This window comes from Dromiciops gliroides, chromosome 2, assembly GCF_019393635.1.
Source record: "Dromiciops gliroides isolate mDroGli1 chromosome 2, mDroGli1.pri, whole genome shotgun sequence".
NCBI lineage: Eukaryota > Metazoa > Chordata > Mammalia > Microbiotheria > Microbiotheriidae > Dromiciops > Dromiciops gliroides.
Window position 1 is genome coordinate 660,257,522 of NC_057862.1, and position 25,996 is coordinate 660,283,517.

Consider the following 25,996-nt stretch of genomic DNA (forward strand, 5'->3'; position numbering starts at 1 on the left):
GGTTCACACAGCTAGTAAGTGTCAAGTGTCTGAGGCCGAATTTGAACTCAGGTCCTCCTGACTCCAGGGCCAGTGCTTTATCCACTGTGCCACCTAGCTGCCCCTTCAATGCTTTTTTTTTTAAAAAATAAAAGACAAGTGACCTAGGTTGTTCCTAACTACTTATAATGCAATGCAAAATTGTCTTTTCTTCTATTCCTACAGACTATGGTGGGGATGTGTAAAGAATTAATTGTTATCAAATAACAATTGTTATCAAATAACAATTCTTTACAGATAGGAGGAAGAAAAGGAGAAAGGACCCAAACTTTTGGACCATTCAAAATAAGAGATTCTTATGAATGTTTTGAAAGTCACCAGAGGAATAAGTGTTATTCTTTCTTCTTCACAAAGAAATGGAAAACTTTGGAAGTGAAGTGGGAGGCTAGGCTCTTGTGTTTCGTTCAGTCTTTCCTAGGCATTCCAGGACTAATCCGCGAGCGTGAATGATCCCTCGTTTTAGCCTCTCCATGGCGCTTTTGCTCCCTGCATATGTGGGTCTGATCTCTTTCCCCAGCTCTTCAATGATAGCTAGAAGTTCTGCATATTTGCTTTGGGGTACCTGGCTGCTCCCTGGAGCCTGGGTCTAGCCTAGAGGTGGGGGTCGATAGTCATTGATCAGCTGCTGGCACTGGGTGGACGCCGTTATGCTCGAAGAGGGAGAATGGAGACGCCCAGCCGGGTTCAGGGACGCGCCCGGCATGTGGGCGTTCAAATTGGGCTTGTAAGACATGCCCGTGGAGGTGAGTGGCTCCCGGAGCCCGCAGGTCCTTTGATGTGGTGGAGCGCCTCCAGGCCCTGACTCCCCAGCCCACTTTTTGTTTACGGCTCCCCCAAGTTATTTTCTACAGAGGCCAAAAACTTAGAAATGCTAATTCTCGGGAGGAGACATTCAAGCAGGAATGTCCATGTGCAAATTACCCATGACATAATGGCCTCATTGGCAGTGGTATTTCCCATTCGGGTGTTGTGGTTTGGGTTGACTGCCCAGCCCCCATTCCCATCCTGTTTTATTTCCAGAAGTGAAACCACTATAACCAAGCAGATTACACAAGCTTCTGGGCAAGGATGTGAGGTAGAAGTCCCTCTGGCCACAGAGCAGTTGGCACCTGCCCTTTCTTCTTCTTTTTTAAAATAGTATTTTATTTAATTTCCCCCAATTACATGTGAAGATAGTTTTCAACATTCATTTTTGTAAGATTTTGAATTCCAAATTTTTCTGCCTCCTTCCTTTCCCTCCCCACTCCTGAAGCCAGCAGGTAATCTGATATAGGTTATATGTTACACTCATGTTAAACATATTTCCACATTAGTCATGTTGTAAGAGAAGAATCAGAACAGAAGGGGAAAAACCACAAGAAAGAAGAAACAAAAAAACCCAACAAAAAGTGAAACTAGGATGCCTTGATCTGCATTCAGACTCCACAGTTCTTTTTCTGGATATGGAGAGCATTTTTCATCATGAATCTTTTGGAATTATCTTGGATCATTGTATTCCTGAGAAGAGCTAAGTCCATCATAGTTGATCATGGCACAGTGTTGCTGTTACTATGTACAGTGTTCTCCTGGTTCTGCTCACTTCACTCAGCATCAATTTCTGTAAGTCTTTCCAGGTTTTTCTGAAATCTGCCTGCTCATCATTTCTTAGGCACAACAGTATTCTATTTCATTCATATACCACAACTTGTTCAGCCATTCCCCAGTTGATGGTGGACCTGCCCCTTCTAAGAGAATGGAAAAGCCTTAGCACAGGAAGAACAGTGTCTCAGAGCCCTGAACAAGTGGAAGTAGGTAAGGCTAGGTTGTCTAGGTGGGGATCAAAGTACCCTTCAACTCCCCTTCTGACCTCTGGGTCACTACTGTTAGCTTTGAAGCACCCAAGACTTTGGATAATGAAAAATCCTTTCATAGGATGGAGTCATCTTTGGGCCTATGGAGACCTGGCTTCCATGGAGTCACTCAAAGAAATTAGGTGGAAGTTCAGTGAACAGGGTAAGGGAATGAGTCCACCAACAAGTATTCCTGTATTTATTGTGTGCAAGTTATTGTGGGTGATCCAGAAATGGACAGGTAGTCCCTGGTTTACAAACACCAAGCTAGCAAACAGCAGCAATATCAGCAGGTGCCTTTCCTTTTTCTGTCCCCTACCAAAGTTTGATTACTTGCTGCTTTCAGAGAATCTTTGAGTTTAATGATTGAGAAAGGGAAGAAACTGAAAAACAGGGACATTCTAGGGGAATGCATCCAAAACACTTAGACCCCCAAGGCAAAGCTGTTCTGCCTAGGGTGGTGTTATACCTGTCCCTCCAAAACAGTTTTCCCCATACTGTTCCCATTTTCCTTCCACTTTGTTATTTTATTTGAAATTTCACAACTTAGAGATTCGTTTGGGTCAAAAAGGAGAACATTTTCTAAAAACCCAATCAGACAAAATAATATAAGATATATATTTAATGTGAATTAATTTGTTTTGCCTACCTTGATGAGATCAGCTATACTGAGGGAATGGGGTTTTCAGTTCTTGGGAAAGGGAAGTAGTGGTCATAGGTGAGGTGACACACTGGAAACATTAGGGCAGCATCAATTGAATGATGGCACCATGGAGAGGACCATTGAAATGTGGGCAAAGGATACAGGAAAAATTTAGAGGGTGCCAAACAGCCTTCTTTGGTCCTACAGAAAGGTGAAGAATTTCTCTTTTTTTCTATTCTTCTTCCCTTCCATACCAAAGTCTTCCACTCTCAGGACTCCTAAGCCAGGCATGTCATGCCAATATTGTACTCTAGTTAAATTGTGGAATTGTAATGCATTGGTTTATTATACTTGATTATACTTTGTTATAAGGGAAGGCTTCTCTTGGTGGGAATGGGAAGTGAGGAGAGTTGGTGGGTAGTGAAAGTGATTCAAAAAAAAAGGAGAAAAGAGAGTCATTGATGCATTAGAAAATATCCAGCAGAGAACAGAAGGAAACTCAGAAGGGATCACAGCTCAAGTGTCTTTACAACTATGTTAAATTTAACATACGTTTAATGAAAAAGAGCAGCATGTAACAGAAGCCCACAGTTTCAAATACAGCCCTCTTTTCTATTTTCATATATTGAAATGTTCATGTTAAGTATATAATAAAAATAAATAAATAATGGTCTAGCTTGGGAACCTGATTGTCATTTGCAACATCTTTTTGGTGGGACACTATGATCCAAATTCCAAATCGTCAATTTACAAACAATATTTACAAAAATAATTCATCTTTTCTGTGATCATTGATGACATGGAAATGGGGAATAAGCATTTATTAAGGGCCAAGTTTTGGCCAGGAACTGTACTAAATGCTTTATGAATATTATCTCATTTGATCTTTATAACAGCCATGAAAGGTAGATGCTATTATTAGCCCCATTTTATGGTTGAGGAAATGGAGGTAGACTTTTCCAGGGTCACAAGCTAGTTAATGTCTGAAGTTAGATTTTCAAGTGTTCCTGATTCCAGGCCCAACACTTCAGCCATTGTACCACCTAGCTGTTTTTGAAAAATGAAATAGTATCCAATTAATCTATAAGGATAATGATTTTTTGGTAATGTGCGACCAGATATGGAAATGGAAGTTTTTTCTTTTTTTTTTTTGGTGAGGCAATTGGGGTTAAGTGACTTGCCCAGGGTCACACAGCAAGTAAGTGTCAAGTGTCTGAGGCTGGATTTGAACTCAGGTCCTCCTGACTCCAGGGCTGGCGCTCTATCCACTGCGCCACCTAGCTGCCCCTGGAAGTGTTAAAAGATGAGTAGCTGGAACAGTCTCTGGGGGCTGGACTAGAGTCATAGAATCTCAAAGACGGAAGAGTTAATATCAACTGGTACCTGAATAAGAATCACCTCTCTGACATGATCTTTAGGCAGACATCTAGATTCTTCCTGAAGACTTCTAGCAATGGAGAGCCCGTTCCTTTCTGAAGTACAACCATTTCACTTTTGGACAGCTCTATTATTATCTATATGCCATCTGTCTCTTCCTCTCTCTCTCTCTCTCTCTCTCTCTCTCTCTCTCTCTCTCTCTCTCTTTCTTTCCCCTGAATGTGTATGGTACAGTGGAAAGAATACTCTATTTGGAATCAGAGTTGAGTTCAAATCCTGCCTTTCATACTTGTTTAGGACAAATCCATTCACCTTTCTGGGCCTCAGTTTGCCCATATATAAGATCAGAGGGCTGGCCGAATCCCTCTAGACCTTTCAGGTGAATTCTTTCCTCAGAAGAGAAGCAGAAGGAAACGAACCTTTCTTGGACAAAACTTCCCTTCAAATACTTGAATAGACCTGCCATTTCCCCCTTCACCAATATTTCTAGGCTGGATATCCTTAATTCATTCAACTAATCCTTACATTGTATGGCCTCTAGCCCTCTCAATGTCCTGTTTGCTTCTCTCTGGTTATACCCTAGTTTATCTAGTCTATTAATGGCCTTCATAATATTTGATGTACAGAACTGAATATAATACTCCAGATGTGGCCTGATTTTTGAAGAGTAGAAGAGAACTCTCTTGTTCCTCATTCTGGATGCTTGGCTTTCCTTAGTGAAGCCTAAGATTGCATTAACCTGGTAGGCTGTTATGTCATACCGTCGACTCATCTGGAGCTTACACGCCACTAAAATTCCCAGTTCGTTTCTACTTGAACTGTGGTCTAGCCACATCTCCCTATCCTGTCCACAGTTGGCCAATTAAAAAAAACCCCAAATAATTCTCTCATTCTATCCCTTCCTGTGTATTTTCCCAGTAATCCCCTTTTATGTGTCACTAAGAGTAGAAAGAGGAAGGGAGGTGACATTGATAGCATAGCTTAAGCTATTCTACCATTTGCTTCTTTTTTAAAAAGTTCTTTTTTATTATGAATTTACATAACAAATACAAACATTTCAATATAAAAAGAGGCACATTTATATATTTTTTGTAATAAACATTTTTATTTATAATTTGGGGTTTCAATTTTTATTCCTCTTTTCCTCCTTCCACCCTCCCTGAGGTGGCAATCAGATATGGGTTAGACATGTATGATTATGTAAAACATTATCCTATTTGTTATTTTGTACAAGAAAACTTGATTAAAAGAAATAAATGAAAGTGAAAAATAGCATGCTTCAGTCTGTTCTATCAATATCAGTTCTTTCTTTGGAGGTGGATAGTATGTTTCATCAATAGTCCTTTGGGATTGTTTTGGATCATTGTATTGTTGAGAATAGTCAAATCATTCACAGTTCTTCATCAAACAATATTGCTGTCTCTGTGCACAATGTTCTCCTGGTTCTGCTCACTTCACTATCCATCAGTTCATACAAGTCTTTCTAGGACATTCTGCAATCATTCTGCTTGTCATTTCTTATAGCACAATAATATTCCATCACCATCACATACGCAGCTTGTTTAGCCATCCTCCAATGGATGGATATTCTTTTATTTTCTAATTCTTAGTCACCACAAAAAGAGCTGCTAGAAATATTTTTGTACAAATTGGTCTTTTTTTTTTCTTTTTGGTGATGAAAAGATGCACATATAAGATACTATGAACTTCTGTTAGGTACAGTTTGTTTTTAAGAAGTAAATTAACAAACTGACATCCATCTATACCCAGTGCACACATATGTACAACATGTATACATGTGATAAGTATTTTAAATATATGTATATTCATAAATTTGTATGAGGTATATTTATATTGTAAAGTATTTATGTATATTATAATATAATCACATACTATACAATATATGTTTATAATTATGTATATTAATAAGGCATGTTATAGGTATATTTGCATATATACACATATCCATGCACATCACATACATGTATACTAATTTATATATTTATATGCATGTATAATTATATAGTATATTTACATATACATGCACATTCATGTATATATCTGTATAAGCCTGTGTGTATATACACACACATATATCTGTATATGTGTAACATATTTTGGTACAGTATAATATGTATATTGTACATGTATATTTTTGTATACATTAATATAGATGTGTATATATGCATCTTCACATGGATTATATATTGCATATGTACATATATTATATTTAAGTATATCTGTGTGTATGTATATATCTCACAAGAAGAAGAGGAGATCTGAGAATCTAACTGATATAATAGGGGAGGCTTCATGGAAGAGAGATTTGACTGTGCCTTGAAAATGTATAGGATTTGGATTGCAGAGAGGAGGGCATAGAATATTCCAGGCTGGAGAAATGTTATCTATAAAGACTGAGGGGTAAGAAAAGACATCCTCCCAAGGAGAAAAAGACATATTTGTACAAAAATATTTATAGCAGCTCTTTTTGTGGTGGCTAAGAATTGGAAATCAAAGGGATGCTTATCCATTGGGGAATGGCTAAACAAGCTATGGTATGTTATGTTATTGTGCTATAAGAAATGACAAGCAGGATGATTGCAGAAAGTCCTGGAAGACTTGTATGAACGGATGTATAGTGAAGTGAGCAGAACCAGGAGAACATTGTGCAAAGAGACAGCAATATTGTTTGATGCAGAACTCTGAAAGACTTAACTATTTTCAGCATTACAATGATCCAAGACAATCCCAAAGGACTATTGATGAAATATACTATCCACCTCCAAAGAAAGAACTGATATCGATAGAACACAGACTGAAGCATGCTATTTGTCACTTTCTTTCATTTTTTCTTTTATTCAAGTTTTCTTTTGCAAAAATGACTAACATGGTAATGTTTTGCATAATTGGACATGTATAACCCATATCTGATTGCTTACTGTCTCAGGGAGGGGTGAGGGAAGGGAGGGAGGGATGAAATTTGGAATTCAAAACTTTAAATAAAATGTTTATTATTAAAAAAAAAGATTGATGGGTAGGAATGAGTGTGATGCTCAATGGGCAAGAAAGAGGCTATTGGAATGATCAGAATGGAGGGTAGATGTTGGGAATTAGTGAGCCAAATGGCTAGCTGGTGTGGAAGGAGAGAGGTCTTTGTTTTTGAGGAACATAAGGTCTAGACTTAACTGAATTAACAATGGGGACAAATGCTAAGTTTTTGAACAGGGGAGAGATATAATAAAGGTTGTGTTGTAGTACATCATGTGAGTGAGGGATTGCAGTGGGATGAGTCTGGAGGCAAGAAAATCAGTTCTGGAGCAATTGTGGTTATTCAAGAGTGAAATAATGAGGACCTAGGAAAGTTTTGTTTACAGTGTGAAGGGACTGGAAAAGATGGGTATGAAATACCTTTGGAAGAAAAAAACGATGGGACTTTGTGATTTACTCTAGGGTGAGTTAAGGTGTTATAAGGTGGGCTAATCCATCTCAAAGTCTATACCCAAGGAGAGTCTTCCAACATAGTCTCACCTGGGGAAAAACCAATGAATCCATTTGAGTGAGTAGGGGGTTATAGATCTCTGCTCAAATGGCATTTATCACATGTTGTCTTGTTTTATGTTGTGGTTATATCTCCCAAACTAGTTATATCATCTGGGATTGTTGAGGTCATGCTTTGTTCTTATTTCACCCAAAACACCTCACTTAGGACCCTATAGCTTTCCAATGCTCAACAAGCATTTGTTGACAGAATATAGGACAAACGAATGGAATGAATGATAAACCAAGGAAACTGACTGATTGACTGACTGACTGAATACAATAATGGAAACCAAGGGAAATGAGTGTGGTCCAGAGGGGCATGTTGCTTCCCTTTATGTGTCAACCAACCAATAAACATTTACTAAACACCTACTATGTGCCAGATGTTATGCTAAGTACTGGAGATACAAAAAGAGGCAAAAGACAATCCCTGCTCTCAAGGAACTTGCAACTGAATGGGGGAGACAACGTGTAAACAAATGTTGCCCAGCATGCTTGATGTTCCTTGAACATGACATCTAATCTTTTGACTCTGGGCATTTTTGCTGGCTGCCCGCCTTCCCTAGAATGCTCTACTTCTTTATCTCTGCCTTCTGGCTTTCTTGGCTTCCTTGAACTCCTACCTCAAATCTTCACTTCTACATAAAGCCTTTTCTTATCCTTCTTAATTTCAGTGCTTTCCCTCTATTGATTAATTACAACTTATCTTGTATATAGACTTTCTGTATATAGTGGTTTGCAGGCTGTCTCCCCCATAAGCTAATCAGCCCTTTAAGAACAGGAACTATCTTTTATCTTTGTGTGTATCCCTGGAGCTCAGCACAATGGCTGGAGCATATTGTTTATTTCATATTATATACATAATTTTACATATAAGTATATTTTATACATTGAATACATCTATTTTATATTATATACACTTACATCATATAATGTTTGTTGACTGATAGATTAGTGTTCCCTTGTGACTTTCCTCCACTTGTTCCTCTATTCAATACAGAGGAGTTCTTGACAGGGATCTCAATCTGTGTATGTAAGTGGGAGTGGGAGTGGAAAGATAGAAGTGTGACTAACAGTGTTTGCATATTTGATGCATGAATGTAATGGTTACTGGAAAATCCCGTTGCAGGACTAAGAGCTTATTGACTGCCTGACTGCTTTTATGTTTCATGGTTTTTTTGGACACTATTGATGAAATGGAATCTTTCCACATACACTACCTGTGCCAGGTTTATTTATCTGCTGCTGGAATTTCTCAGCCACCTACTGTGGAGCCCTATTGATTCTGTTTCCTAGTGTTCATAATATCTGAAACTGGAAGGGGCCCTGAAGGTCATCTGGTCCAACTCTCTTAGTTAACAGATGAAGAAACTGAGACTTAGGTTAAGGGATTTGCTCTATTTCATACAGGTAAGTCATTTGAATGAGTGGTAATAGATCAAGGAGGCAAAGGTTATGATTAGGGCAAAGAGCAGTTTTTTTTTTTTCTGGAGCAATGAGGATTAAGTGACTTGCCCAGGGTCACACAGCTAGTAAGTGTTAAATGTCTGAGTTAGGATTTGAACTCAGGTCCTCCTGAATGCAGGATGGGTGCTTTACCCACTGTGCCACCTAGCTGCCCCTAAAAGAGTAGTTTTAATGTGAGTGAGTGAGAGGATTGGAAGGACTGTAATGGAATCTTAATGTTCAGGATCTTGGATGTAGTCCAATTTCAGGAGAGGGCAAGGTCAAAAGGGTGGCAATGACCACTCGTGACTATAGAGGGGCAATGAGAGAGAGATAGCATGCTATAGCAGAGAGGGCATTGGACTTGGAGTCAGTAAGACCTGGATTCAAATCCCACCTCAGATACTTGCTAGCTGTGTGATCTTGGGCAAATCATGCAGACTCTCTGTGCCTCAGTTTCCTCATCTATCAAATGAAGGGGTTGAGTTTTGATGGTACTGAAGGTCTCTTCTAGCTCTAAACATATGATTCCATGAGCAAAGAAGGTTTCTAAAGGTAAGGAATTGTGTGGTCAGGTTATTAGAAACACGAAGATTGAAGTGCCTAAAGATGTTGGAGGGAGTAGAGGTAGAGAGGAAGATGATGAGTTACTAAAGTCATTGAGAAAGTTGGGAACTTTACATGGAGATTGGCAGATGGTAGCAGCAAGGGTTGGAAAAATACCTAAGGTCATGGTCCCTAAGGTCTCTGCTCACATTCTTGCCTTGGTAGTCCCAGTCCACTACATGGAGCTTCATACATTTTTTTTTTTGCTTCACATATTTTTCAATAATGGATTTTTCATTTCATTGGTGGGATTCTCCCCTACATTGGCATAGATCAGTATCCTACTCACATATAAATTATGTAGGTGGTGGTGATTGTCATTGAGTAGTTATATACGAAATAATTTCATCACCCTGTTACCAATCTGATTACAACTATCCCTGGAGTTAGCTGAACTGATCATCAAGATAACAGAAATCCAATCTACCCCTAGATACCAAACGTTTTTGGAGCTCAGAACCTAGAGTCACCTCTAGGTCATGGGGAAGAGTTTTGGATGCCTACTGGGTGCTTGCTACTTAAATACTTGTTGAATGAATGTTGACTATCACATACATAGGCATACACCCTTTTATACACCTGGAAGCTGAATAGAGAGACCTTTTTTTGTTCTTAGGCAAAAAAGTAATAAAAGAAAAACAGTGCTAAGGCCAAGAGAGGAAATGGACTATGGCATGAAGGACTGTTATTCAAGATACCCAGCCCCATTATTACCAGGAACAGGCTGGATGATCTCATTGGTCTGTATGAAAAATAAAGAGGAAGGTTGGACTAGATCAACCTTGGTTCTGAACCTGGAGTCAATGGACTCCATGGGGAGGTCTGTAGTTTTATTTTAGGGAGTCTGTGAACTTGAATGGGGAAAATATTGTATCTATATTTCAAGATAATTGCTTTCCTTTGTAATACTATGTTTTATTTTGTGCATAAAAAACGTTATTGTGCCAAGGAATCCATAAACTTCACCAGACTGTTGCCAAGGGGGTCCATGACACAAACAAGGTGAAAAATTCCCAGATGGTCTCTTGTGTCCCCTCTAGCTCCAACACTATATCAGTCTATGAAATAAGCTTTATTGATGTTGGGAGGGCCTGGAGTGGGGAAAGGCTCATGCTTGTACCAGACACGAGTTTGGGAATCTGAGGATGTGAAGGAACTGGACCAGTTTCTATTTTTGTTAAGGGCAGCAACCTCTTCCAAGTCAACTATATTTATAACCTTAAAAATACCCTTGACTTTTTCCTCTTCCTCATCCCTCATGAATAAATGGATGAATAAAGCATTTATTAAATTCTTACCATATACAAAGTACTCTGCTAAGTGATAAACACGTAAGTAAAAAAAGTAAGATAGTCTTGGCTCTCAAGGAACTCACAGTATAACGGAGGAGACAATACAGTTAATTTCTGTTGATTCCCATCTCTTGTATCTCTTTTCTTTTTTCCATTTACATAAATACCATCTTGACCATTGTAATCCTGTCCTTTCTTTTTCTTTTTTTTCCTTTGGGGCAATGAGGGTTAAGTGACTTGCCCAGGGTCACACAGCTTGTAAGTGTCAAGTGTTTGAGGCCAAATTTGAACTCAGGTCCTCCTGAATCCAGGGCCAGTGCTTTATCCACTGTGCCACCTAACTGCCCCCTGTAATAGTGTCCTAATTAACCTCTCAACTTCTAGTCTCTCCATGATCCAATCCATCCTTCATTCAGTTGCCGAAATTATCTTCAAAAGGCACAGGTCTTACCATGTTATTCTCCTGCTGTTTAAAAACCATCCATGTGTCCACATTACCAAGGGGCTGAAGTACAAACCTCTCAACGTGGCATTTCGGCTTCTACGGTCTGATACTCATTGCCTGTTTCAGTCTTGGTGCATAATTTCATGACTTTATATTCCAGCCAGAATAGATTACTATTCCTTTCCTGAACTCAATGCTGGATTCTTCTCCTCCTTACTAACATAAAGTGTTCTCTTTGCATTTAAGAGAAAGCTAGCAATCTAGTAGTCAGGTAGAGAGGGGAAAGAAACATTCTCAAACCTGTCTTCTAATTGGGAGGTTTCCTGATTGGCTGAGAGTGAACCTGGAATTAGGAAATGAACCAATGAATGGGATTCCTTTAGGGGGATGAATTGATAATTTACTTGGGGGTATTGAGGGGAGGAAGATGCCAGCCTCTTTAGGGACCTAGAGAGGATCGTGGGCTAAGCCATATTTGGGTAACGTTGGTTAAGTGTTAGGTAAGCAAAGTAAGATAGCTTTGATGTTGTAATTGTTCAGTCATTTCAGTCAAGTCTGACAGTTTGTGACCTCATTTGGGTTTGGTTTTTTTAAGCAAAGATACTGGAGTGGTCTTCCATTTCTTTCTCCAGCTCATTTTACTGAGGCAAACAGGGTTAAGCGACTTGCCCATGGTCACCCAATTAGTAAGTGTCTGAGGCCAGATTTGAACTCAGACATTTACTGTGTGACAAATCATTTCACCATTATAAGCCTGAATTTCCTCATCTGTACAATGGGAATTATAACACTTGTAAGTGTTAGTAACACATGTAAGTACCTCATGGTTTGTCCTGAGGAATCAGTGCAATCATTTCTATAAAAGTGCTATGCAAACTTTAAAGTGCTACGTCTATCATTGCCATCATCATCTCCATCTTCTTCTTCTTCTTCATCATCACTCAAATACTTCCTCGGATATGACTTGTGTTTTGGATTCTAAGTTGACAAGGACCTGACCATTGACCACAGGCTCCCCCCCCCCCCAGGAAATGCAGATGTCACACAAACTCCTGACTTCTCCAAGAGGGGACAGCAGCTAGGGCTGCACACAGAGATAACAGGGAGGAAAGGAGGGGGACATTCTAGTTCACCAAGGCCCAGCTAATGTAAACTTTGTGTAGTCTTACCCACTGTTCACTCTTCTATCACCCAGAACATCTCACAAGGGAGATGATTCTAGCCATTATATGCCAATCCTGAAGATGGTGTAGAGTAAATTCCTCCATCATTCGTCCTCAAAGCACCAGTATTGGTTGGATAGCCCAAGGATGAGTTTCGAGCAGTAATGCAATTTGGGACTGGATTTCACTTGATTATCTGGAGACAAAGTTCTCCCCTCATAAATGTATATCAGCAAGCCACCCTTACCTCCATTCCCACCCAGAAAGTGTCTTTGAAGATCTAAGAGCCCTCATAGGCCAAGGCATAAGTGTCCAGCTCAAGAAGGCTTTTCCATACTTGAGGTCTTCAAAATTAAGATGCTCAGTAGCTTCACATGTAAATGCCTATTGTCTTTGAGGTATGACTGGTAAAACTAAATGTGTGTGGTTACCCAGAGGAAACCCATGATTCTGTAAACAGGCATTTAGAAAACTTCTGACTGGCTTTTGTAACTAATTCAAGGATGCTAAACCGATAGTGACATTAGGAGGCAGCAGCTAATCAATCAGTAAACCAATCAGTAAACATTTATTAAGTGCCTTCTATGTGCCAAGCACTTTCAGGTCAGGGTGGACGATATACTCAGCTTTGGCACTAATAAATATCCTTAGAAGAACTTTCATGGAAATGAAGGTTATCTTAGTGTGGGGGCAGAAAGGGAAGGACTTTTGAAAAGTTACAAGGAAGGGGTAAAACCCCTCCAAACCTGTTGGACTTTTAGTGTGCTAATTTTTGAGGCTATAAATTGTTGTGCTCCAGAGAAAACTATGGACTTTGAGTCCCAAAGAAGGTCAAAACTAGGTGGCCCAGTGGGTGGGATGGCAATGTCCAGTGGAGCTGGAAAGATAGATTGGGGCCAGGTTTTGTAAAGCTTTAAAAGTTAAACCAAAGTTTCTTCATCCATAAAATGGGGGCATTTCCTACCTTACAGTTTTGTGCGTGAAGTGTTCTATAATTCTCACTGTGCTATATAAACAGGAGCTATTATTATAATTAATGACATTTTTATGTGGAACCGACTTTGAAGATACACTCCTGAGGGAAGTGTTCAGGGCCCTGGCATGTAGGTTTTGGGGCGATGTAGTTTTTAAGGAGACAGCGTTGGGATCTTCCTTTCTAGGAAGAGATTAGAACACTTATAAGAGTGGATGGAGAAAAAATTAACAGGGAGCAGGAGCATCAGAGCCTGCATTCCTAGTGACTAAGGAATGGCAGATAGAACAATTGGAGAATCTGAGCATCGAGGCATTGTCTATGCTCCTGGGGCCAACTGACTGAGCCCATAGTGCTGCGGTTGTCTCTACTTTCAGTGGCCTCAATGGTTGTCTGAGCCAATGACTATCCATTTGGGAGAACGAGTACCAAATGGGCTGGTTCTACCTTTTTGTTGCCTTCAACAGAAGATATTTACTCCAAAAATTTTTCTGTCCTTTCAAGGTGTTTTTATACCTTTTGTTTTAGTTAGTGCCAAAGCTTATTTTCTCTAGATAAAAAAAGAACAGTCAACTTTTTTTGGATCAACATATGTTCTTAATTACAAATTAGAGACTGCAAGGGAAATGGGAATAGTGTTAGCAGTGTTGGTATACAGAAATGAAGACAGAAGCCTGACTCTTCCTTCTAAAACAACTGGGCATTTAAATTTAGCTAGGGGCTAAAAATTAGCAAAAACATCATGGGTTTGATTAATCATAATTTTTTTGGATCAACTTCCCAAAAGACAGAACTAAAAAGGAGATAGGTGTTTTCCCCCCCTTCAAGCTAAAATGAACTAGAGCACAATTTTGTTATCTGGGACAAGGCTGGGCTGTTGGGTCAGGTTGTCTCATTTATTCTTCCTGTTCCCCTCCCCCATCCACTAGACACAAAGTACTTTTCTGGATGGAATTCGGGGCACTGATTAGGGAATAGGAATTACCTGGTAGAAGAAAAAAAAGGTTTATCTATTAACTGGCCGGTAATGCCCACATTCCAAAGGTGGGGGCCAGAGGAGCAAGTAATATTGTTTTCCTTTTTGGCTTCATCTATACCCAGAGAGGAAAACAAAGGCTACATATGAACATCACAGATTGAAATTATTCTTTGGGGGTAGCTAGGTGGCACAGTGTAGAAAGCACTGGTCCTGGATTCAGGAGGACCAGAATTCAAATCTGGCCTCAGACACTTGGCACTTACTAGCTGTGTGACCCTGGGCAAGTCACTTAACCCTCATTGCCCTGCCCCCTCCCCCAATTATTTGAATAGGGCAGTAACCTATTCAAAATAAACCAAAAAGAGTGAGAAATGCCTGTAGAGCAGGTCTATTATTTAGTCTTTCTGGAGATTTATTGTCCTTTTTACAGAAAAAGTCTTTAATTATATAGAACTGGTTTGACAATCAGTCTTGTTAAAATCCTGCCTCTGGCACTCATTACCTTCATAACCTTAAACAAATCTCTTGACCTCACTGGGCTTCAGTTTTCTCTTCTGTAAAAGGAAGGATTGGACTAGGTAGCCTCTTAGATCCTTTAGGACTAAATCTATGATTCAATGCTAAGAAAAGATCAGCAATATGCCAGTGGAAAGCCCTGAAAGTATGGTTTGTTGTTCAGTCATTTCAGTCACTTCTAATTCAGGGGAAGAAAAGATGAATTTGTAGGGGGAGCCTAGAGGGAGAAGTGTTTGTCTAGAATTTGTGTTCAAAGGGAGCTGGCATGTTTGAAGTGTTAATATGAACATATGGATCACCTGGATTTGATGGAGGTACCTTATTATCCAAAAGTATTTTTTTATGGGACCCTGGATTAATAGTAGCAAAATGCCCTTTGCTCAAAGGCTTCAAAGTGAACCATATAGTCCCTATTAGCTTTCCCCAAGAGAATAAGCAATTTCAAATGCCCCTTTGAAATTCCCATTAACTATCTTCTTCTGTACATTTCCACTGATCTATTCATTAGCATCTGCTTTAAATTGAGCTGTTAAACTGATCTGTATTGTTTGACTGATTTACATTTGCAATGGGTTGATCTGTATCATGCCAATGAAGTTATTCTGTAACCTGTGAGCCAAATAACTTAAAAAGAAAACACACACTTAGAAAGAAGGGTTTCTGAGCTCCTCTCTCTTAGGAGGGAAGTCTCCACATGATCATGTTGTGTGTTGTATTTCTTCTTGGAACAAACAAAATATTAAATTGATATTTTTTTTCTGTCTGTCTCTGATCTGTTTTGTACGTGGACAGGTATCATGTTCTCTGATCTGGTTCGTTTTGTAGGAGATATTATAAGATATTATAATTTCTCTGATCTGTTTATTAATCTTGTAGGAGAGATTAAAGAGTATTTCTATGATCTGTAGGAGATAGGCAGATATAAAAACTGTATTTTTATATTCAACAGAAGGATGTTCTAGGTATGTTCTAGGATGTTCTAGATGAGAAGATAAGTGATTTGTGGATTGAAGTGGGTCCTCCTTTTCCAGAGACAATACTCTTTTTACTACCTTTCTGAGTAACCAGACAACATGGTGTAATGGAAAGAACATGGATTTGGAGCCAGACCACCGCAGTGTAATTCTAGCTCTGCCACCTGTGGGACCTGTGATGCCTCTCTGATCCTTGGTTATTGTTGTTCAGTTGTTTTTTAGTCATGTCTGTCTCCTCATGACCCCATTTGTGGTTTGCTTGGCAAAGAGACTTGAGTCGTTTGCCATTTCCTTCTCCAGCTCATTTTGTACATGAGGGAACTAAAGCCAACAAGGTTAAGTGACTTACTCAGAGTCTCATGGCTAGTAAGTGTCTGAGCCTAAATTTGAACTCACAAAGATGAATCTTTGTGACTCTAGGCTGGGAACTCTATCCACTGCACCACAGTGCTTGTGTCTTACATTGTTGTTGTGGACTCCTACTACAGATGATGGTCCCACCATTAAGGAAGCCATTCAAAAACACTATCTAGGGAATATTGAGGAAGATTGGTGGATAGCATGTAAAGATAATGTTTTGGGGGGACAGAGTGTGGCATCTGAGACATAAAGAATGGAATATCCATAGAAGAGATGGAATGTGGATTCTAAGACATGGAGTATGGATATATGTGTAAGGAAGAGCTATACATGCTGCACTTAAAGTACATATAGTCATCATTTAAACCACTCAAAATTTTCTTCACCAGCATTACAACCAATGAATAATGCTAGTTAGAACAAAGAAAGCGCCTTGCCCTATGTAACCTACATATATAAATATCAGGGTAATGGGAGGGAATTTGTGGGAAAGAAAGAAATTTACAACATCCACCTGCTCCCATGGACACACTGACCCTCCTATAAGTAAGTCTCCTTTAAATAAATTCTATCTTTTTCACCCCAGAGCTGCCAATGGCTTTCTTCAGTATTGAGTTTTCATTTGGGTACCGGGGTATTATACACCTGAGCTCTTGCTGTACCCTACAGTGCCAAACTCAGAATGGATAGCTCATTAGTTTTAATTCTCCCATTTAAGTATTCCACTAGCCTTAGTCCCACCAGCAGCAGGTATGTGCCACCGAGTCTGGGTCATTCAGGATGCTTTAGTCAATTATCCATGTCACTCATCTGAGAGCTGTATATAGTTATCAGGGGAAAAAAACTGCCAGAGTTAGCTGTTAAGAAAAGCAATCAGTAGTATGGGACCAAGGGAGCTAGTGAACATTAAATAAGAAGGAAGAATGTTTCATTTCTAGCAGGCCCTAAGAAGGATTGCCATACAGGAGAAACTAGGTGGCCCTGCCTAGCTAGTCAGATGATCAGATGTCATTCAGATGACAACCATTCATTAAATACCTACTATGTGGCACTTGATAAGCTAAACACTGAGGATACAAAGAAAGGCAAAAATCAGTGCCTGCCCTCAAGAAGCTTACACTCTAATGGGGAAGACAACATGTAAATAACACATATGGCACAGATGGAAGGTATCCCAGAGAGGAAGGCTCTAGTAGCTAGAAGGAATTAGGAAAAAGTCTGGTGAAGACAGAATTTGAGCTGACTCTTGGAAGAAGCCAGGGAAATCAAGAGGTAGAGGTGATGAGGAATGACATTCCAGGCATGGGAGACGGTCAGTGCAAAGGTATGGAGTCCCATGTGGGAAGAACAGCAAGTTAAGTTCCTTAAGAGACTGGATGCTCACATTGAGAGAATTGAGAATTATGGTCTAGAACTGGAACAGATATTAGAGGTCATCTAGTTTAAGCAGCTCAGGAAACAGCCTCAGAAAAGATAAAAGACTAGCTAAAGGTTACACAGATGGTAAGTGGCAGAGTCAAGATTTGAACCCAGATACCATGCTGCTAGAGCCAGCATTCTTCCCATTACTTTCAGGAAGCTGAGTCAACTACATGCACTGATTAGTGATACAGCTTTGGAAAATCCAGTTAGGGCAGTCGTTGTTGTTGTTTGTCCTTTGTTCTCAAAGAGGACAATGACATTGGGGTGATGTCACTACTTGCAGTGAATTGAATTTTTTTAAGTAAGGGAGGGCTATACAAAATCATCGACCTCACTCTGTCCTCCACAGCCATCTAGATCCAGTGGCAAGATATAAATCAGGACATCTGGAGATGGTCCCAGATGTTTGAGACAATTGAGGTTAAGTGACTTAGTCAGGGTCACATAGCTAGTAAGTGTTTGAGGGCAGAGTTGAATTCATGTCCTCCCAACTCCAGGGTCAGTGCTCTGTAGGAGCACTGTGCCATATACCTGCCCAAGTTAGGACAGTAAAGTCAGATAAATGATAAGGGAGAACTCTGAGCCTATCTTCCAGGAAGATAACCAGAATGTGGAAAGAATTAGAGCCAAATAAACTTTTAGGAAAGGGTCAAGTAGATAGTTGTAAGTTTGACCTAAAGCAGGGATATGCTGGATATAGCTTGAACAGGCCTGTGAGAGGGGATTGTTAAATTTTCCATGTGAGTGTTTATACCTTCGAAATGGCAAACTATAAATCAAGGTTTGATTTATTATTTTGTTGTTTATTTAGAATTAAGAAAATAAATATATATTAATAATCAATATTAATAATGCATATTAAACTTAAAAGTGTGTCCTACAAAGTTTTTTCTTTCTGCCCATCCCCAGAACTGGTTGTTAAACATTTGCCAATGCACCCCTGAAAAGTCACAACAGGAATCTCTGGGGCTCAGAAAAGGGGCCAGTGAGGATCACATTAGATTTAGAACAGGAAGGAACCCAAGAAACCCTTTTTTCTAATCTTCTTATTTTTACAGATGAAGGAACTGATGCCCAAGGACTTTCAATGACTCATTTACAAGATCATACAGGTAGTATGGATATGAGGTGTGGGGGAAAACACCTTTGTTTGTCCTTTTAGGTCAGTGGAGACAAGGTTGTGATTTTTTCCAAAAGGAATTTTAATTATGAAACTGGGAGGAGGAGAAGATGGAATGTAAAAGTATTTATTAAGTGTATACCATGTGCCAAACATTGTGCCAAGAACTGGGGATCCCAAGAAACTATCAAGACAGTCCCTGTGCTCAAGGAGCTTACATTCTAATTTGGGGAGATAGCCAGTAAAGAAGAGATCATGGTCATGTTTTCCAAATGACAAATGGAAAGTCCAGGTAATATTGAAGTTTTGGTGGGGAAAGTAGCAGGGTGGATGGCAAGGTCCTCAGGTCACTGAAACAATGGCAGGGCAGATGGTTGCCAACAAAGAATATGGCAGATTCAAGGGTCAGACTGAATTGTGGCTCTGGGATACCACCAGCAGAGGTGGGAACTTAGGGATCAACATTCAGATGACAGTGGTCATTGATAAGCACAGATTTCTGATTCCAATTTTTTTTTGGTAAGGCAATTGTGGTTAAGTGACTTGCCCAGGGTCACACAGCTAGTAATTGTTAAGTGTCTGAGGTTGGATTTGAACTCAGGTCCTCCTGAATCCAGGGCCGGTACTCTATCAACTGCATCATCTATCTGTCACTATGATTCCAATTTTAACTATAGTCTAGTCCCAGGTGTGCTTAGCTGACATAGTTTATAGAGTACCTTGTCCCAACTTTCTTTCCCTTTTAACTGTGGAGGACACTATTCCAAAGACTCCCAATTCTGACCTTCAGAGATTTCTTTTCTAAATCACAATCTAAAGATTGCCCTCTCTACCCTCCTGTGCCTTGGCCTGTAAGACAATGGACTGATAATTGGATGTGAGTCATTCTTGGTTGAATAGACTTTGGATGGGCATACAAGAGCATAACAGACCAGGCACACACATACATACACATATATGCAAACATGCCATACATAAATATATGTATGTATGTATGTATGTATACACACATATACCACATATATATATATATATACATGTATATGTATACACACATATATTCTAATTATCTGTGCACAGGTTGCCTCCATTAGATTGTAAGCTCCCTGAGGGCAGGGACTGTTTCACTTTTGTCTTTATATTCCCATTGCCCAGCTGTGATAAAATAATGGGATTTAGGAGATACTCAAAGGCCCCCCTGGAGATTAATCTAAACTGATTGAATTAAGTGAGAGTGATTGACTTCTGATTAGCCTACTTCAAGTTAATTAGATTATAACTACACCTGGTGGCCCTTAAGAAGGTTTTGTTCTCAGAAGCTAAGGACTTTGAACTCAACTGGAGACCACCTTCAAGTCCAGTGAACCAATGGATTTGGATGATGCTAGCCAATCAGTTTGAAGCAGTGTGTAAGGACTGCCTATGCTCCAGACCTATAAAAAGCTTCCACACTCAGTTTGCTGTGCAGTACGTGGTTGAAGCAGGCTTGTGGAAGAGGACTTGAGGAAGAGCCAGACCAGACCAGACCAGATTGGAACTCTAGGCTAGATAGGCTTTTCTTAACTTTCTGAACTCCATGTGTTTTCCTTTTTACTAATACCTGGCGTGCTTTAATAAATGCTTACTGCCCAAAGACTGATGCTAACGCTTCTAATTTAAGGCAACCACACATTTAGATTTTAAACATCACACAGCACAGTGCCTGGCACATGGTCAGTGCTTAATAAGTGCTTGTTTATTGAATGGCTGAACTAAACAAAGTGCTAAATTGTGTAGTATGGATGACCAGGGGTGTAGGAATTCAGAGGGAAATTCTCTCAAAAATGTTTGTGGTGATGATGGTAATGCAGAGCTATTGGACTCTCCAGGAGATTGACCTGAGTGTCTGCTGTTATCCTGACCTTTCACTTGTAAGACAGGGTTTTCATTGATTCAGGTGCTCGCAAGGCCCTGCTGCTCCCCCTCCCCCCATCTCCAGGCCCCTGCCAGTAGATACTTTATGGTCTATGAAACAACTTAACCCAGGCCCAGAGAAAGTCTTTGTGAGTCACCAGATGCCCCAGGAGTAGGAAATCCTTACTCACATCCTCCCAGCTGTGTATGGCATGGGGAATCCCTACCTAAATCCTCCCTACTGGGAAGAACATGAGAAATCCTTCCCATTTCTGCCTCACCCTGCCAACTCTCACTCAGTATAAAGTTGAGATGGTTAAAAGGTACAACCATGTTAAAGTACTTGGACACACAGTTGGAATTCAATGAGACTTCAGCAAAAAAGCACATCATCATGTTGGTTAAAATCGAACAATCAATGAATCAACCAATAAACACTTATTCAGCATCTACTGTGTGCCAGGCACTGTACTAAGTGTTGGGGATATAAGAAGAGGCAAAAGATAGTCCCTGCCTTCAAGAAGCTTACAGTGTAAGGAGGGAGACAGCCTGCAAGCAAATATATAGAAAACAAGGCACATGGGGGCAGCTAGGTGGTGCAGTGGATGGAGCACCGGCCCTGAATTCAGGAGGACCTGAGTTCAAATGTGACCTCAGACACTTGACACTGACTAGCTGTGTGACCCTGGGCAAGTCACTTAACCTTCATTGCCCTGTAAAAACAAACAAACAAAAAAACCCAAGGCACGTACAGGATAAATAGGAAATTATAAACAGAGAAAGACATTGGAACGAGTTGGGGTTGGGGAAGACTTCCTTGAGAAAGAAAGATTTTAGTTAAGACTTAAAGGAAGGTGGGGAGGTCAGAAGTCAGTGTAGAGGATGGAGAGCGTTTTAGGCATGGGGGACAGCTAGGGAAAATGACTGGGACCAAGATATGGAGGGTCTTGTTCATGGAAGAGCTAGGAGGCCGGGGTCACTGAGCTGAAGAGTGTTTCAGGGAGTAAGGTATAAGGACACTGAAAAGGGTGTGTGTGGGGCTCTGAATGCCAAACAAAGCATTTTGTATTTGATTCTGAAGATTATAGGGAGCCATTGGAGTGTTTGAGTTGGGGGTGCTTTAGGCAAAAATAACCTTAGCAGTTTAATAGAGGATGGACTATGTGGGGTGAGACTTGAGGCAGGCAGACCCATCCTCAGGCTATTGCAAAAAAGTCAAGTAGCGAGGGCAGCTAGGTGGCACAGTGGATAGAGCATGGGCCCTGGAGTCAGGAGGACCTGAGTTCAAATCCGGCCTCAGACACTTGACACTTACTAGCTGTGTGACCCTAGGCAAGTCACTTAACCCCAATTGCCTCACCAAAAAAGAAAGAAAGAAAAAAAAAGTCAAGTGGTGAGGTCCTGTACCACTGTGGTGGCAGTATCAGAAGAGAGAAGGGGGCATTAGAGAGATGATGCAAAGGTGAAATCGACAAGCTTTGGCAACAGCTTGGACATGAAGGGTGAGAGAGTGTGAGGAATCTAGACGACTCCTAGATTGTGGCTGGAGGACTGGGAGAATGGTCTTTCCCTCTACAGTAATAGTGAGGGTAGTAGGAGGGAAGGTTATAAGAGGAAAGATAATGAGTTCCATTTTGGACATATTGAATTTAAGATGTCCACTGGATATCTAGTTTGAAATGTCTGGAGATGGAATTAAATCCCTGGGAACTGATGAGATCGCTAAGTGAAGTCATATAGAGAGAGAAGAAAAGAGAACCCAGGACAGGACCCCAAGGGTCACATGTGGTTACAGGGTATAATCTGGATGAGGATCCAGCAAAGGAGACAGTGAAAGAGCAATCAGATGGGTAGGGGGAGAACCAGAAGAGAATGGTATCCAGAAAATCTAATGAGAATAGAGTATCAAGGAGGAGAATAATCAGCTAGGTCAAGGAAAATGAGGACTGAGAAAAAGCCATGGGATTTGGCAACTAAGAGATCATTGGTTACTTTGGAGAGAGGTGTTGGTGGAATGATAAGGTTGGAAGTGAGATTGTAAGGAGTTAAAAAGAAAGTGAGAAGAGAGAAATTGGAGGCACCTATTGTAGATGACCTTTTAGAGGAGTTTAGTTACAAAGGGAAGAAGAAATACAGGAAAATAGTGAGGCATAAAAGGTTCAAGTCTAAGTGAACCCACTTATAATGGTTGCATGATTCTTTCCACCTTCACTTAGCAGCACATGTATAGGAGTGAAGATGGTGAACAGTAGGAGTAATCCAAAGCTGAGACTTGACTTGGAGTAACTGGTGATATAATGAGGGGGCAAGGATTCAAGAGAGGAGGGTATTGTAGAGTTGATTTGGTTCACCAAAGAGTCAACATGAAGAGACAAGGAGAAAGTGGGCTAGTGTAGGGGAGATAGGCCTGGGAGAGATCTGAGGGAACAAGAGATTAAAGGTCATGATGTGGGTCAAGAGTAGGATTTTGTAAGGGAAGCAGAGGGAGCCCTGAGAAGCCAATAAGAATATGGTTGGAAAAGTGGATTTCAGAATTCTTGAACATGAAGGTGGTTCATTTATGGGTGATGGCAAGATCAAGGGTCTGGCCATCTTTGTATGTGGCTGAGGTTGGGTGGAGAAATCATTCATGGGAGGTAAGTAGGTTGAGGAACTGAGTGGTTAGAGTATCTGAGCAAGAATCAATATGTCTGTTGAAACCCCCATTATGAGGGCAGGAAATGGGGAGGAGAGAACAACTTGGAGCTAGGTATTAAACTCATTGAGGAAGGAGTTGGGGGGAGCTGTCTATAGACAACAGCTACCATGATTTGGATCAAGTGGTAGCTCTGAATAGCACAAACATGGAGGGAAGGAGAGAAGCTGGAAATGGCAATGGGAAGCAACTTCCTTGCTTTGACTAGTGAGCCAAGGAGAATAAGTGAAGGTGTAGCCAATAATGGAAAGGGGTGACCATGGATGCTGAGTCAAAAGAGGTAGCAAGATTTCAGTAGGAGCTAGGAGATGGATGAAAAGGGAGAGGAAAAGATTTAAGTTGAAGGGAAGTTTGTTGCCTGTGGAACAGGCAGGCATTTCAGAGGGCACAGTGAAAGGGCTGGGTGGAGTTTATGTGAAGCTTTGGAGTGGGAGGGTTGAGGGGGATGGGAATGAAGAATCAGATGGTACGGGGTGTGCAATGGGGTTTAGATGATGATCTACAGGAATTCTTAGTCCCTGGGATGTGAAAATTATGGCCAGGTATGGGAATATTTATCATTGAGTGGAGGGCCCCACTCCTCTACCCTTAAAGGACAGGCACAGCAGGATATATGAGGCCTGAAGTCTAAGGGAGGATTATTTTTTGCACCAGAGGTTCTCCACATCCCAGCTGTGAGAACGATCTGGCAATTATCTTACTCTAGTACAGATGGAAGTAGTTGCTTTGGGGCAAATGGAAGAAATCCAGCTCTTAGCACCCTTTCCTCAGGAGGCACTCTGTACCCAGCAGGAGATGAAAGGCTGGAGGCACCAGCACATATGTGGTCTGAGGTCTTTTTCTCCCCTGAGGAGCCTGACAATGAGGTGGCAGTAAAGTGGTAGACTCTCTGCATAGATGGGAGATGCCCCACCTACTTCATGAGGTTTGCAAAGCCCACCAATGAGAATTTCTTGCTACTCCTTTGGAAATGACTATCCCCTCCCTCTGCAGCTTTGAAGGATTCTTGCCAGCAGCAGCCTTGGGTTAGAAGATGGTGCTACTTCCCAGACATGAGCTATTTCCCTGGGTTTCTGAGTAGGAGTTTGTGGCTAGTGGATAATGACATTGTTTCTCACCATGGTTTGAAACTCCGAACACTTATGCCAAAAGCATCTCCCTGGAGACCAAGAACCAAGCAGCGAAAGGCAGTATAGGTATAGAGGGGCAGATCTTGACTCAATATAAAGGACTTACTAACGATTATCTAGGTATGTCATTTCTATCCTATTAATAATGGCAAAATTCCTAATTATATAGCACTTCTAGAATTGGAGAGGACTGAAGAGATTGTAGAATGCAACCACCTTATTTTACTTATAGATCTTCCAAGGCTCACAAAGGTAAGGTGACTTGGTCATACAAGGACTTAAGGTCAAAATCCAAATGTCTTCTAGTCTGGTATCTGTTTCATGATGAAATCGTGCCTTTCCTTCTCGTGACTCCCCAAACACCAGGGATCTGATCATTACTCATGGGAAACAGCATTTGGAACAGCATCTTTTCAACTCAAAATTAAACCCAGAATATAAAACAGTAATTAACACCCAAGTCATGAGTGGGAAAATCTTGCCTAGGCTGGAAGCAGATCATGAAGATGGGGATAATTCTGGCTCCATTCTTTTTTAAAAAATTGTTGATATCTTTTGCCTGTATATTGCTATTTCTCATTATATCCTCCCCTACTCAGGGAGGCACTCCTTGTAATAAAGAATAAAAAAGGAAGAGAAAAAACAGTTCAGGAAACCAAGTAATATAGCAACTGATTCTAACAGTGCATGCAATATTCCACACCTAGAGTCATTTCTGTAAAGAGGGAAGGAGAGGCAGCTGGGTGGCACAGTGGATAAAGCACCGGCCCTGGATTCAGGAGGACCTGAGTTCAAATCTGGCCTCAGACACTTGACACTTACTAGCTGTATGACCCTGGGTAAGTCACTTAACCCTAATTGCCTCCCCCCCCCAAAATAAAAGAGGGAAGGAGAGCACATTTTCCCAGCTCTTCTCTAAGTTTGGTTATTATAAAGATATCTGGTGGCATTCTAATTTGAGTCAGGGTCTTTTTCTCCCCTTTCTTCTGCCTCAAGGTGCTTCCTGCCAAATGGCCTTTACTGCATCTTTCTTCTTTCAGACCTCAAGGTCCAGGGAAGTTCATCAAAGTAGTCACTCCCAACATGGATGCTTTTTTCTATGATTTAGGAGGTCTCTGAGAGTTGCTGTGGCCTTTGAAAGTCATCTCCCCTGTGGTTCAGCAGGTGGTGAATTAAATGGGTTCTGTATTCTGCAGTTTAGTTAGATGGATTCTGGGACAACATTCACACAACCTTTCACTGGGCCCACAGAAGAAGTGCTTCAATGACACATCCTGTCCCTCCCCCCCACCCCCGCCACCGCCACCCATGCTTGGAATGTTCTCCTTTCCCATCTCTGCCTCTTGGAGCTCCTAACGGTCTTTAAGCCTCAACTCAAATGATAACACCTCCAAGAGGCCCTTCTTGATTCTTGCAATTGTTAATGCTCCCTCCCTCTGAAATTACATAGGTGATACATCCACCACTGGAATAGACCTCAGAGACTATTATTTTATATTTCTTTGGCTCCTTTTTTGAGGCAGCTGAGTGCTGCAGTGGTTTGAGCAGTGAACC

At 40.7% G+C, this 25,996-nt stretch overlaps 1 protein-coding gene and 1 pseudogene across 1 annotated transcript in view; both read right to left on the minus strand.

Moving 5' to 3' along the window:
- IL1B (interleukin 1 beta) overlaps positions 1 to 25,996 on the minus strand; it is a 74,765-nt gene that overhangs the window by 16,283 nt on the left and 32,486 nt on the right. The gene's annotated exons all lie outside the window — the stretch shown is intronic.
- LOC122743183 lies at positions 425 to 772 on the minus strand (annotated as a pseudogene).